Genomic DNA, 13,550 nt, shown 5'->3' on the forward strand with positions numbered 1-13,550 from the left:
AAACAAATAAACGAAAAAAACTCTGTCCAAAAGGTGGTTTAAAAGCAGTGACTCTCAGGTCTCTTATGTTGTACATCAAAGTTCAAATTTTACAGAATATTAATTTAGCCTCAGAGCATAGTCAAGTGAACATTATTCCTATCCCTATCAAATAACCTCATTTTAAAAATATTAAAGTAATGCATCAGCATTATGATCCCAGTAGAGATACTTGAAATTATGATTCATTTTCCCAGAAACGTTGACTTCCTTAAATACATTTTAGGAATCATTGTTAGGTGTGTTGGTTCTAGCTATTGCTCTTTAGCGGATTTTCCCTGCTCTATTTTGTTGATCTTCTATAACCAAGGGGATAGAAGACACCACTTTCAAAAATTAAAATGGATCAAATAAACACAGACTCTGTGAAATGTTTCACGGTGGCCCCTGCTTCCTTGAGAACAGTTTCTTGGGAATGAAGAAATGTGAGAGGGGAGTGAAAATGCCTGACACGTATTAGATATCACTGGAGGTGTGGGCAGTTCAGGACCATAGACCACATCAGGCCTCCTGATCTCATCTACCTCCCAGCTTTCTGAAACTTCTAATGGAGGAATTTGAATTTAAAACTGGGCAACTCTGAAAGAAGCCTAGTGTGTCCCTGCTGTAATACCTCAGGTGCTTTGAGGGCAAGTTCGTAGGTTTTATAAGCTTCTCGGATGAGGTAGATTGTGGCTGCTGTTGAAAGGTCTGTAACCATTTTGTAAGGTTTGTAACCTTTGGATCTGAGGATGTGCCTTAAGAAAAATGCTAGAAGCTTCCACTGTTAATTTGAAGCCAATCCACATTTACCTGGATATGTCACGGCAAAAGTGACTGATGTCAGGCAAGTTAGTGGCCTCAGCTCCTTTGGTTTCACCATTCACATGTGGGGACACCAAGATGGACACCAAGGAGCACACCAACGTCTGGTAAATTTGCCCTCATTCTGGGGAGAAATCAGCCAGATTTATTTATTCTGAAAAGACCATGCATTGTCGCATTATCTGCTGCTCATCTTCTAGGATGATATTAATTAGAAAAGGATGCACATTTTTCTGGTAAATAAACTATTTTTACTTTTACAGACCTTGACCATCTTTGTACCTTGGTCCAAGCTCTCAATTTTTTTTTCTGGCACCAGGAATTGAACTCACGACCTCATGCTTGCCAGGCAGGCACTGTGCCACTGAGCTAAATCCCCAGCCCCTAAGCTCTCAATTATTTTGACTTTTTTTTTTTCATGATTATTGTGCTGTGCTCCCTGGCAGTTCCCTCCTCATCACCACTGATTTTCCCTTGGCTTCCAGACACCCTGGGCTCTGATAGAGCACTGTACTACTGTACACTATCACACTGTACAGGACGTACACAGCAGCACAACTGTGTCAATGTCCAGCAGACGTACAAACTACTTCCATGATTTGTTTGCAAGGATGCACATTTGTATATTCTAGAGTTAAGGGGGTGAGGAGAGTTTTGAGTGTTTTATTGGGATGAGGGAGGAAAACACATTTTTTAGAAGTAATGAAACATGGAATAATTTCCATTCATATCAGCTATCCAAATTGGTGACTCATAACGGAGAAGGGCGCTAACCATTGAACTTGGACAGTGGTGCAGTGGAGCTGGGTATTCTACATCCACTGCTGATGGGACCACAACACAGCAATAACAGACCAGGGTTATCCTCATTTTATAGACATGACATACAAGCTTGAAGAGGTTTGGTAACTGACCCAAGATCATATGCCAGGTAGAATCAAGGACTGAATGAAGGTCTGTCTCCAATCTAAACAATTTGGCAGACCTGAAGACTGAAGTTCCAAACTCTACATGGAACTGAAAACTTTCAAATTCACCCATTATTTTTAGGCCCTCTTCAACAAGTATTTGAAGGAATGTCTCTACTTCCCCCTCGGTTCTATTTCACTCGCTCAGCACTCCCCCCACTGCTTCAGGATTGGACAGCTCCTTTGTTCGGGGATGGTTTCCTTTTTCCATAGAGCTCCACTTCAGGGAAATCGGCTTTTGCCAGCGTGGCAATGCCTCATCCCGTGTGTGAGGGTGTGTGTGCATGTGTTTGTGTGATGTGTGTGTCTCTGTGTGTGTACTTTGTGAGCATATATGCATATGTGCTATATGTGTGTTTCTTTGAGCATTTACAAACATGTATGAGCATGTCTCTGTGTATATAAACATGAAATGCATGGGTGCCTGTGTGGCCTGAGTAGTCCTAGTTATGGCACACGGAGCAGCTTTGAGACTATCTCTGTGCCTCAATTTCTCTCCTTGACATGGTAAAGCCAGATAAGGTTTGTGTGTGTATGAATGTGTGGGTCTCAAGGTGCATCTTTGTGATTGTATGTGTTCCTCTGTGTGTACAGGCATGTCTGTGTGTCTGTGTGTGTGACTATAAATATATATGTGTCTGTGTGTATATTGAGTGTGTGTATGTGTGTATGTGAGGGTCTCATGCATAGTGAGAGTGTCTATGTGTATACAAGGAGGTGCTCTCCATGTGTGTGGGCTTAGGTCTGTGCATTAAGCCATGTCCCTCTGTAGGACATGGGAGGCTCTGGTGGATGGGCCCTGCTGACCAGGAGTGTATTGTACCGTTGGTTCAGCATCTCTGTCGATTGCTTGGCGGTTCTGGGGACATTGTCTTTTCATGTCTGAGTTTACCGTCTGCAGATCTCCAGCTGAGAACATCCCTGCGAAACACTTATGTGCAGCTAAAATAAAAACTTTAATTTTAAATGAAATGACTGCTCGTATAGGGAACTGAATTTATGTATCAAGTTCTGTCTTTCGTGACTCCAAGGATCTGCATAAATTCCAGTTTTTAAAGTAGGATTTCATGATTCTAAATATTGCATGAAATGAGTTCAGGTTACTAAGGGTTTGGAAATCTTGTCCTTTGGAAATTTTGGTTACAACTTCATTTCTGATAGGAGACCCATATAATCTCTGTTCAGGGTCTCCAAGTTGTAAAATAATAGCAATAATAATTTTTTACAGCACAGAAAAGGCTTATACTGACATTCTAAAAAATTTCTAGGTAGTATACATTTCTCAGTAATCACAGGAAGGTGCTGGAGCCTGCGAGGCAGGGTTTGAGTTTGACAAGTCTCTGCCCTTCTGTGGGCACGGATGGCCTGAACTTGACAGACACCATCAACAAGGAGGCACCTTGCAGATGGGGGAGGGGTTGTGGACAGGGGCTTCCTACTGCCTGCCCTACCCTGGGCGTTGGGTGTTTGTCCCATATGACGCATGCGTTTTCTATGCAGGTAATCTAATTTTATGCCTCAGACATTTCCCTTGCCCAGTTGTTAGGGAGTACACAGAGCAGCCTGGAGATTGTCTGCCTCCATTTCCCCTCTAGAGAGTGTCAGGGTCCAGCCTGGCAATGTGAGTGCTCAGGGAGGCATCAGTGTAGGCTGCTAGTTCACATCCCCATTCCTCCACCATGAGACCTTGAGCACACACTGCCTGGCCCTTCCAGGCTCAGTTTCCTCATCTGTGAAGTGGGGATGATGTTACTTCCTCACTGAGGTGTGTAAATCAGTGAGCTAATGTACTTTCAAGCCCTGGCAGAGGTCACAGTAAGTTCTGGATGCCCAGCTTCGCTATTCTTGCATATTGTGGATCTTTTATTTTTTAATTTTTTTTATCTTTGGTTTTTCTTTTTTTCTGGTACCAGGAATCGAACTCACAACCTTGCATTTGCCAGGCAGGCGCTGTGCCACTGAGCTAAATCCCCAGCCCCTATTGTGGATCTTTTAAACCACTTCTAAATTATCTTTATTTCAAAAAATTCTTTCTCTTGGTCTCTGTCTCTCAAATGATATTGGCATACAGTGGGAAAGGCTTTTTTTTTTTTTAAACTTCGAAGTCACCCTCCTTAATATCCCTTCCCTGTGTGCCGAACCCAAGGGATGGCCTAGCTTAGACCTGATGGCTTGATGAGGAGCTCTTTATGGGGGCAGCCCTGCCTGACCTAGCATGAAGCGTCTCCTGCTTGTTCGTCTGCTTTTCCTGTTCTTCCTCAGGGCGGTGTTGTCTGGCTCACACGCCTGGAACTCCCCGCCCGCTGCTGTTCCCTGCATACATTAGCCCTAATGTATTCTCTCTTGAATATCATCATATTAAGTCTCCCAGGTGATACCTTGCTGGAAATAAATTTTATGGGCACACATCCTCGGCCTCATCCCATGCATTTGTGGCTGGGAGAAGAAGTAGAGCCTCATCCTTCCCCAGAGGACAGGCCAAACAACAGTGAACGGGACTGCAGCCTTTGTTTACCCGGGAGCCAGGAACTTGTGGGAGGGGGCCCTGCTGCTGCCTCTGCCTCCCAGGGCCAGCCAGGGTGGCTCTGCAGGTCCATTAAAGGTAATTGGCCAGCCCTGGGCTGTGTCTATCCCCTTTCTTCACACAAAGAAGCCCCTGATGTGGCACTCAGCACCAAGGCAATGCCCAGTGGTGCTAGCTGTGGGTGCATGCTCTGGGTTCAGTGCCCTCTGGGTTCAGGTGGCACTTGGTGCTGCATGGCGACCTGAGAATGATTGGCCTTGTTCACACGTGCAGGCTGGCGCTGTGCCTTTTTGTCCACCCCTTACTCCCCTGAGCTGGGAGGGCATCCTGGCTAGGTCTGCCTAACCTCTCCTGCAGGACAAAGCGAGGGCAGTCCTCCACTCCTCCTCCCTCAAGCAATCCTTGTGCTCAGCAGCCTGCAGTGCTCTGAGGGCATGGTGGCACACACCTGTAATCCCAGCACTCGGGAGGCTGAGGCAGGAGGATTGTTGCAAATTCGAGGCCAGCCTGGGCTACAAAGTGAGCTCAAGGCCAGCCTGAACTGCATAGCAAGACCCTGTCTCAAAAAGACAAAGCAAAACAAAACAAAAAAAATGCTCTGGCTCCAATAGGACCCATATCTCCTTCCCCTCAGGATGCTTTTGACCTGAGTTGTCCCTGCTCTCCCCTGCTGGAGACGGGGATTATCCTGGCTTCTGCCTTGCAGCCTCTTCACTGTCTCTCCCAGGCAGCTCAAGTGCCACCTCTCCACACAGACTTTCCCTTCAGCTCCAAGAAGGCTGGTCCCTAGCGGTCTCTGCAGAGATGCCTGGGTTGGGACTGCTGGGGGCAGACAGACATGTTCTTAAACCCACTCCCTGAGCCCCTCCTGGCTTTACTGGGGGGATTGAGCCTAGGCCCTTTGCACTGAGCTATACCTCCAGCCCATTTTATTTTGAGGCAGGGTCTTGATAAGTTGCTTGGGTGGGATTTAAACTTGTGGTCCTCTTGCCTCAGCTTCTGAGATTACAGGCACGCATCACGAAGCATGGGATGAGGATTCTTATGAAGGCTTTGTTGGATAAAATTTGGGTGCATGAGTGCCTTTCACCCGTTTCTGCAGATAATTGTGTCTCCTAACCATAGGGAGCCCTTATGGGTACTTGCTGTATACTGGACTCCGCTGAGAGTTTGTCATGTCTTGGTTCCTTCACTCTTTACTGTGTGTCAATGAGGCATGACTAGCATCATCATCTTTTTGCAAGTGAGGAGCTGAAGCAGAAATAAACCAGTTGACTTGTCCAAAATGAAAAAGCAGAGCCAGGACTCAGACCCAGGCATCTGGCTGCAGAGTCCATGGGCTAACCCTCTGCCCTTCCTGCCTCTTTTCAAATGGACATTCTTGTGGCCACCATGAGCTTAGCACTTTGCTGGGCAAACGCAGAACTTGATAAGTTTTAAATTCAAGTGAGGACGCTTTTTCTCTAGGGATTTTAATGTGTTTGTTTTCCCAGTGCTTTGAGGATAATTCCATCGTGCTAACATTTTGGGATTGAGATCCCAGCCAGAAACACAATATAAGTGGAGAGATGTGCAATTCCTATGAGATCTGGTTTTAGTACTTTTGTTAACACGGCATAAATAGGAGGAACTGTTTCAAGTGAGCTTCTCAGTGAGGACTTGATCAGTTGTTATCTCTCAGTTAATATCCATAGAGTTACCCCTGCATGCCAGGTAAGGAAGAAATGTCATTCCTGCTCTAAGGACCCCCTTCTAGTGGGAATGATGTATGCAAACAGCAGAAGTGCTTCATTCTGGCGGTGGTACTAGGGACTGAATCTCAGGTCTTCACACTGAGCCACATCCCCAGCCCTTTTTTATTTATTTTGAGTCTGGGTCTTACTAAGTCACTAAATTATCCAGGCTGGGCTGGAATTCAAGATCCTCCTGCCTCATCCTCCCAGACACTTCATAACAGAGATGAGAAACCCAGGTTACAGGCCTTGTGAGTGCTATGTCAGAAGGATACTATAGGAGGCCTAGTGTTTGCACTTTTATGATTTGGGTGTTAGTATTTGTTACCTTCCCCCCTTGGTGGTGGTGAGGGGGCGGGGAAGAGTAGCTAGGAGCACTATTATCATTCACCTAATTGTAGAAGCCTGACCATTTTGTAGATTTTGTTTTGTTTTGGTTTGGTTTTGGTCTTGGTTTTTTCTGGTACCAGGAATCGAACTCATGACCTCACGCTTGCCAGGCAGGCGCTGTGCCACCGAGCTAAATCCCCAGGCCCCATTTTGTAGATTTTGAATCATTCAGTGACAACAGAACCCACTTTCACTATTGAAGTGGAAAATGATCCATTACCAGGTACAGTATTAAGTAACTTTTAAGTCAGCAGAGCCAAGTCGAGGCAGGGCTCCCAAGAATAACTCGCCCCTCCAAAATTTCATTGCCTCTGCCATGATCTGCACCAGTACAGAAAGAGCCTGCTGTCCCTTCACCTGTCCTTGTCTTTAACTCAGTTCTGATTGCAGGGCTTCCTAACAGCATCACATTCAGAACCTGAACTGCAAGGGGATCTGGGAAATAACCATATAGCTTTCTTGTCTGTGGCCCAGAACGGAACATCAAGAAGGATTTATTTTTTGTTTTGTTTTGTTTTAAGACAGGGTCTTATTATGTGGTTCAGGCTGGCTTTGAACTCATTATGTGCCCTGGGTTGGCCTTGAACTCTCGGTGATCCTCCTGTCTCAGCCTCCTGAGTATTGGGATTACAGGCGTATACCACCACACCCGGCTCAGGAAGGATTGTTGATGGAGCCAGTCCATGCTACCTGTTGAAATTCAAGGAAACACTGAGATCCCCACTCCAGAGCACCCTCAGTCCTGGACCTTGGTCACCGGCCACTTCCCATCCCAAATCATTCACTTTTCAGGCGACATGGCCCCTCAGTCCATGGCTAGGCAGGGTTCACTTGAGGGCTGATGTTTTTAGCCAATTTCCACCCGGTCCTGAAAATGCAGCAGCCGTGGGGGCTTGGTCATGCTCGTTCCCGCCACAGGCATGGTGGGAAGGCGGGTCCTCGGCCTGGTCTGGCTAGCAGGCTGTGCGAAGGACTCACGCCGCCTCTCTCCTCTCCCCACAGAGATCCCCCAGTGCGCTGGCTGCAACCAGCATATCCTGGACAAGTTCATCCTGAAGGTCCTGGACAGACACTGGCACAGCTCCTGCCTCAAGTGTGCAGACTGCCAGATGCAGCTGGCCGACAGGTGCTTCTCCAGGGCCGGGAGCGTCTACTGCAAGGAGGACTTCTTCAAGTGAGTGGGAACGGCCCGGGACCCTCTGGGGGCGGGGGGGGCGAACCCTGGTGTTGAGAGGATGCTCTGCCCTGAGATCCCCTTCTGCGCTCTGCAGGGGACACGGGGTGGGGAGCGGCAGAGGGTGAGGACCAAGCTTTTCCAGGCAGCTTACAGAGGAGCCTCTTCCAGAATTGCTCTTTCTGCTTGGTGGGTTGGGGATCTCAGGGCCTTTGACCATGTCATTCCAGAGATCTTCTCCATGGTGCTTTGAGTTCATGCCTCACCCCAGGGAGCCTCTATGGCTGTGTTTCCCAGGCTGCTTCGAGGGCCCCAGAGGCTTGGGAGAGTTGTTCTTGGTAGCAGTCAAGCCAGGCCCAGTCAGTATCATCCTTTAAATGGAAACAGGGTGAAGAGGCCTTTTTGTGTGATGATTGAGAGCACAGACCCTGCCTGGATTTGACTGTGTACACTTTTTGACAGTGTACTCTTGGGTGATTACTTAACTTTGCTGTGCTTCAGTTTGTTTATCTCTAAAATGGGCCTACTAACAATAGTCCTTACATCACAGGGCTGTTGTTATCTTGGATTAGGTCAGCTTGTATAGTGTCCTTAGGCAGCAGTATAATGTCCTTATCTGTCACCTGGGAGCTGTGTCTTCAGATGGGCCTGTGCTTTGGGGTCAGGCTAAGGGGAGCGCCTAGAATTTCTTTGTGCATCACTGAGTTTGGGCTTCTCTCCTAGGATCTGTTATGGGGGCCAGTGCCTTAGCCAGCACAGAGCAGCCAACCACAGAAAGCCAGTCAGTGGCAGGGTGCCCAGTCACACCAGCCCTGGCTGGCCCAGGGGAGTTGGGGGCGGATCACCAAGGCCTGAAGCATTCGGCAGAATGAGCAGGCCTGACAGGTGCCGGGCACCCTCCCGGGATGTGCTCTGGGGCGGGGGAGGAGACCTGTGGGAAACCAGGGTCATTCTCCTCGTCTTCCCCAGGACCGGCAGCAGGGAGTATGCGATGGCCGTTTCTGAGGGTTCTCACACTTCTTTCATGGCCTGTGAGTTGAAGAGCCTGTCATAGGAAGATCCTGGTGACCACACAGGCCACCTCGTGGCTGTGCTCAGAAGGTCGTGCTCATTGCCATTGTCACATTTCGGTCAGTTACACGCACCTCTCTCCTTGTGTATGTGTGCGTGTGTGCACGTGTGTGTGCGTGTGCATCCATGTCTGTGTGTGTGTGCTGTACCGGAAGGCATGGCGGTGGCTAACATGGGCACACTCACAAGGCCAGCACGGTTCAAATGATGAGTTGGGCCTTTGTCCTTCCTCTTAGTTTTTTGTGTGCTGTTCCCCTTTCTCTAAATCTTCCTTTTGCGTCCTCCACCTCTGGCGCTCACCTGTTCGACATTTGTACAGTTCCTTCCCTCCATGCACATCTTTTCTGTGGGTGATGAGAGCTCGCCTCTGACTTACTGTCCTACCCATGGCAGCCCTTCCAGGCGCCTGCGGGAGGTGAATTCCACAGGGACATAGATGTGCACCTCAGTAGGGCAGGAGCGGGGCTAGCCCTGCTTCCGTCGTCAGGGCACCGTCCCCCAGTGTGTCCCTGAACCTTCGGACAGCTGAGGTCGGCTCCAGCAGTGAGGTAAGAGGCCACGTTTTCTTGCCTACCTGGGGACAGACGTGAGGTAGGGATTGAGATGTCCCTGGGTCAGCTGCCAGTGCTCGCAGGGATTCCGGCTGCTCCAGCCTGGGAGGACAGGGCAGCCCATGAGGTGCAAGGAGAGGCCATCAGGGTGTCCCTACCAGAGAGTGTCCTGGAGCCCTCCGTATGAGCTCAGGGCTCTGCCTGGTTTCTGGACGCTGCTGCTGGCTCTGGGTTTAGGGAAGGATGAGGTAGAGAGGTGGCGGCAGTGCAGAGGCAGGCTTGGGTATGGGGCAGGAAATGATAGGGAAAGAGGTCTCTCTAGACCCTGCAGGGGCTTGGAGTGTGGGCAGAGGAGGGAACGCCATAGGCCAGAAATGACACTGGGACCAGAAATGACACTGAGTGCCTACCTGACGCCTGCCTCTGGGGCCCTCCCCACACCATGGCCCTCGTGTGGGTCCTTTGCACGCCTTGCTCAGCAGGAGCCTCCTGGCTGGTCCCCCCGCTCTCCTCCTGGTGGCCAACATGCCTTCACACCAGCTGAGCCATCCTGCCTCACAGCTCAGGCCTGACCCTCAGCCGGCTCCCTCCTCAGGGTTCCTTGGCCTGCAGAGGAGTCTGACTGCATCAGCACCATCACTACCTCCTCCCCGTGCTTCCTCCCAGTCTTCCGCTATTGCTACTTTCCCTGGTGCCTGTCTCAGCAATGAGAAGTGTGACTAAGACAGAATTGGACTCCACTGACTTACTAGTCACACCTTAATCCCGGCATCACAAAGCTCTAGATTCTGCCCCCTCTGAAAAAGTCCTATACTGCAGGAGGCTGGGGGGGGGGGACATCTAGACCCGAGCCACACCAGTGCCTCTTCCCCACTGCTTTGCACTTCTCGCCCGAAAACCCTGGCCCTAGGGCTGGGGATTTAGCTCAGCAGCACAGCGCCTGCCTGGCAAGCGCAACGTTGTGAGTTCGATTCCTGGTACCAGAAAAACAAAACAAAACAAAAAAAACCCTGGCCATGGTTGTTTTCCTCTCTGGGGACAGATGCTACTCTCCCCAGGGCTGCCCACCCTTCCACAGCTGCTCAGAGCCTGGCTTCTGGGCGGCGGGAGCCCCATGGAGGCAGCACCCCTGCTCTGTTCTCTCCTGGGTAACTCAGTCTGAGCTACTGTTGCTCTTTCCTCGCACATCTGTGTTATCTTCCTTGTTGGCTGGAGGAAATGGCCTACATGCTATTCATTTTTCTGTCTCTCCTAAGCACCTGGCCCTGTGCCTTGCCTGTCGTCTGCCACCAGGTTTCAACATGGAGTAAAATTATGTAATAGATTTACAAGGACTTTGGTGACCTGTATTTTTCTGTATCTTGCACAGCATCTTGCAAGTTAGGGTCCTCAGGCTGCCTGGGATTAGGTAGCTGCAAGTATTCCCCTTGTTCTCTCTGGTCCCCCACTTCATAACTGAAAGTCAGAGTTGTCAAGTGGGGAGCTGGCCACGGCTCTGGTGCTGAATCCGTTGGCTCTGTACTGGGCTGCAGTGTAGAAGGGTGAGGGTCCGAAGCCTGAGGCGATTCTGTCGCCTGCCGTTGGAGGACCAATCAGAGGTGAAGACGCCCAAGGTCCTCAGGGAAGACTTTTGTTTTGTTTTGTTTTTTTGGTTTTGGTTTTTCTCCAGTACCGGGAACCAAACTCACGACCTTGCGCTTGCCAGGCAGGCACTTTTGCCGCTGAGCTAAATCCCCAGCCCCCTCAGGGAAGACTTTTGGATTTACAGCCTCCACCCAGCTGTTTGGACTTCGGCTGTTTGGTGCAGGAGTCACAGCTGTGTCCTGTCCTAGGTAAGGGCATGGAGGGAGCCAGTTGCCCGGGTCACTGTGGCTTCACCTCCCACCCCTGGGGGTTTTAGGGCCTGCTGCCCATTTGGAGTCCAGGAACAGCCTCGTCTTCTTTTTTTTTTCAGCCGCGTCTTCTTGATGGTTAATCGAATGTCACCTGGCACCTGCTTTCAGACAGCGCACATGCAGGGGGGGTGCAGAAAGAATGTGGGGGCGGGAGGGCAGGCAGTGCTGGGAGCCCTCGCATTCAGCTGCAGAAATCACAACTACGCAACCTTAGAGAGAGAGAGAGAGAGAGAGAGAGAGAGAGAGAGAGAGAGAGAGAGAAAGACACAGACAGAGAGAGAGGGAGAGAGAGGTGCCAGGTGCCATGCACTTGAGTTTGCCCATCAGACCTCAGAATGCTCTCAGCCGTGGGGTTTGGAAGACACGGGTCTGAGCCAGGGAGAACCCTTTCTCCATTCTCCTTGAAGAAATAGAAAAAAGAAAACAGCTCTTCTTTCCTGGCAGCTGCCACGTAGCTTTGTTCGAAGGCAGTGCAGGACTCCCTGGCCTTAACTGTCAGCATTGTACTTCCAAGTCCCTGGACCCACGTGATCCGTGACATGGGGCAGGACCGCGGCTTCGCACAACCCCTCGGGGCGTCCTTCATTTGTATGCTCTGTGAAGTTTTACACATCAAAAGGGTGATGTGATGAGCGCCCCCTGCAGGTGTGTAACACTTCGGGTTGGGAGAGGTTGGGGAAGCCAAGGGTCAGGACTTCCTCAGCCAGAAGCTGTGGTAATACTGAGAACAGACAGCAGAGGGCGATGTGGGTATGTACCCAAAGAAAGAAGTATTGCTTGGGGGTTGTACTCTGCGGTTGTTGTATTTGTCTTTTAGACCTTTTAAATTTTGTCTAGCTCAGCGGTTGACTGAGTTTTGCTGTTCTTTGTAGGTTTTGCTTCCTGAGTTCTTGGCTTCCTTTTTCCAAATGAAATAAAATTCTGAGGCCCAGAAGCAGAGGTAGTGTATGTACTAACATAGTATGGTGGGGCTGATTTGTTTTGAGTCTAGTGGAGGCATCAGGAGAACCCATCCTTCATGCAGGGGATGTTCCAAGGCCTGTTACCATTGGAATCTTGAACTGAGGAGCCAACAGATGCTTGTGTTTCTAGACCATGTGTCCTGCGTATTATGGGCCCCATTTCTCCTAGAGAAGTGGGTGGGGCCTGAGGAGAGCAGGGGTTTCAAAGTCTCCTCTTCATCACCAGCTAGGTCCTACGAGGAACCCACCAGCTTCCTACTCTATCCAGTACAGTGCAGACAGCGGTTCCCTGCTCCAGGAGCTGGGTTCAAGTGCTGGTTCAGTCAGGGGCAGCTGGGTGCCCTTCCTTAGGCAGATTCCTTAACATTTCTGAGCTTCAGGGTCCTCTTCAGGAAAAATAGGAATTCTAACAGTGTCTCTCTCCTAGAGGAGACCTGGCACATGGGAACATTTTGCAAAATGGAGTTGTTATTAGCAGAGTGACTTGGTGAAGCCAAGTGGGGCTTCTTGAATTCCTATTCTACCTTTGATCAGCTGCTCATCAGCAGACAAGCAAGTGGCCAGGCCTTCCCTCTGTGAAGAGGGGCACACACTGGGCCACAGAGCTGGGAAGGAAGCAGCGTGTGACACGTCCAGCACCGGCTGTGGCGGTGCCTTAGGGCTCTGTCTAGATATCTGGCCCCGCTGAGGGCCACTTGGCTGGCTCCCTGGAGGGAGAGGCTGTCAGTGAGGTCCCTCAGGGCCGGGCCTGTCCTGGCCTCTCAACCCCACCCCCTATTTGAGAGCTTCCTTGTGGAGGTGGCACCTGACACCTAGAGCTCCTCAGATTGAGCTGGGGTGGCCTGGCAGAGCGAGCAGGGCATGTGGCAGGGTGGCAGGGGCTCTATGCCACAGGACAGGCGAGCCATGTTGACTTATGTGAAAATTTGGGAAATAAACCTCTGACTACCGTGAAACAAAAACAGATATCACTGTAGAGTCAGAGAGAAGATGTGGTTTATACAGGTTTTACGTAGAGGTCAAGACGTGAAGGACACTGCAGGCTGCTGGGGAGCTTCAAACTGTGCCCTAGGTCACCAGAGGTCTGTACTTAACTGCCTGTCAGCGGGGCGCTGGGGACAGAATCTCAGTCCTTCTGGAGCGCGGTGCCCCAGGAGCCTCCTGCTGGGAATGGCATCCTTCCCCGAGGCCGTCTCCTGGGCCCTAAGGCCCTGGCCGTGCCCTGCATGCCAGCTGGGGTCCCTGGCCGTCTGGAGGCCGAGGTGTGGGCGGGGCTGCGGGCTGCTCGGTGGGGGCGGGGCGGCTGTTCCCTCCGAGCGGCTCGCCGCCCCTCCCCCCAGCAGTCAATCTCGCGCTGTCAGCCAAGGGCAGGTAGGCAGCGTCCTTGGAGCAGCCGTGATTTATCCCTGCAGTCCAGAACAGCGTGTTTCAGCTCAGCT

This window comes from Chinchilla lanigera, unplaced genomic scaffold (assembly GCF_000276665.1).
Source record: "Chinchilla lanigera isolate Chin_1 unplaced genomic scaffold, ChiLan1.0 scaffold00005, whole genome shotgun sequence".
In the NCBI taxonomy this organism is placed as follows: domain Eukaryota; kingdom Metazoa; phylum Chordata; class Mammalia; order Rodentia; family Chinchillidae; genus Chinchilla; species Chinchilla lanigera.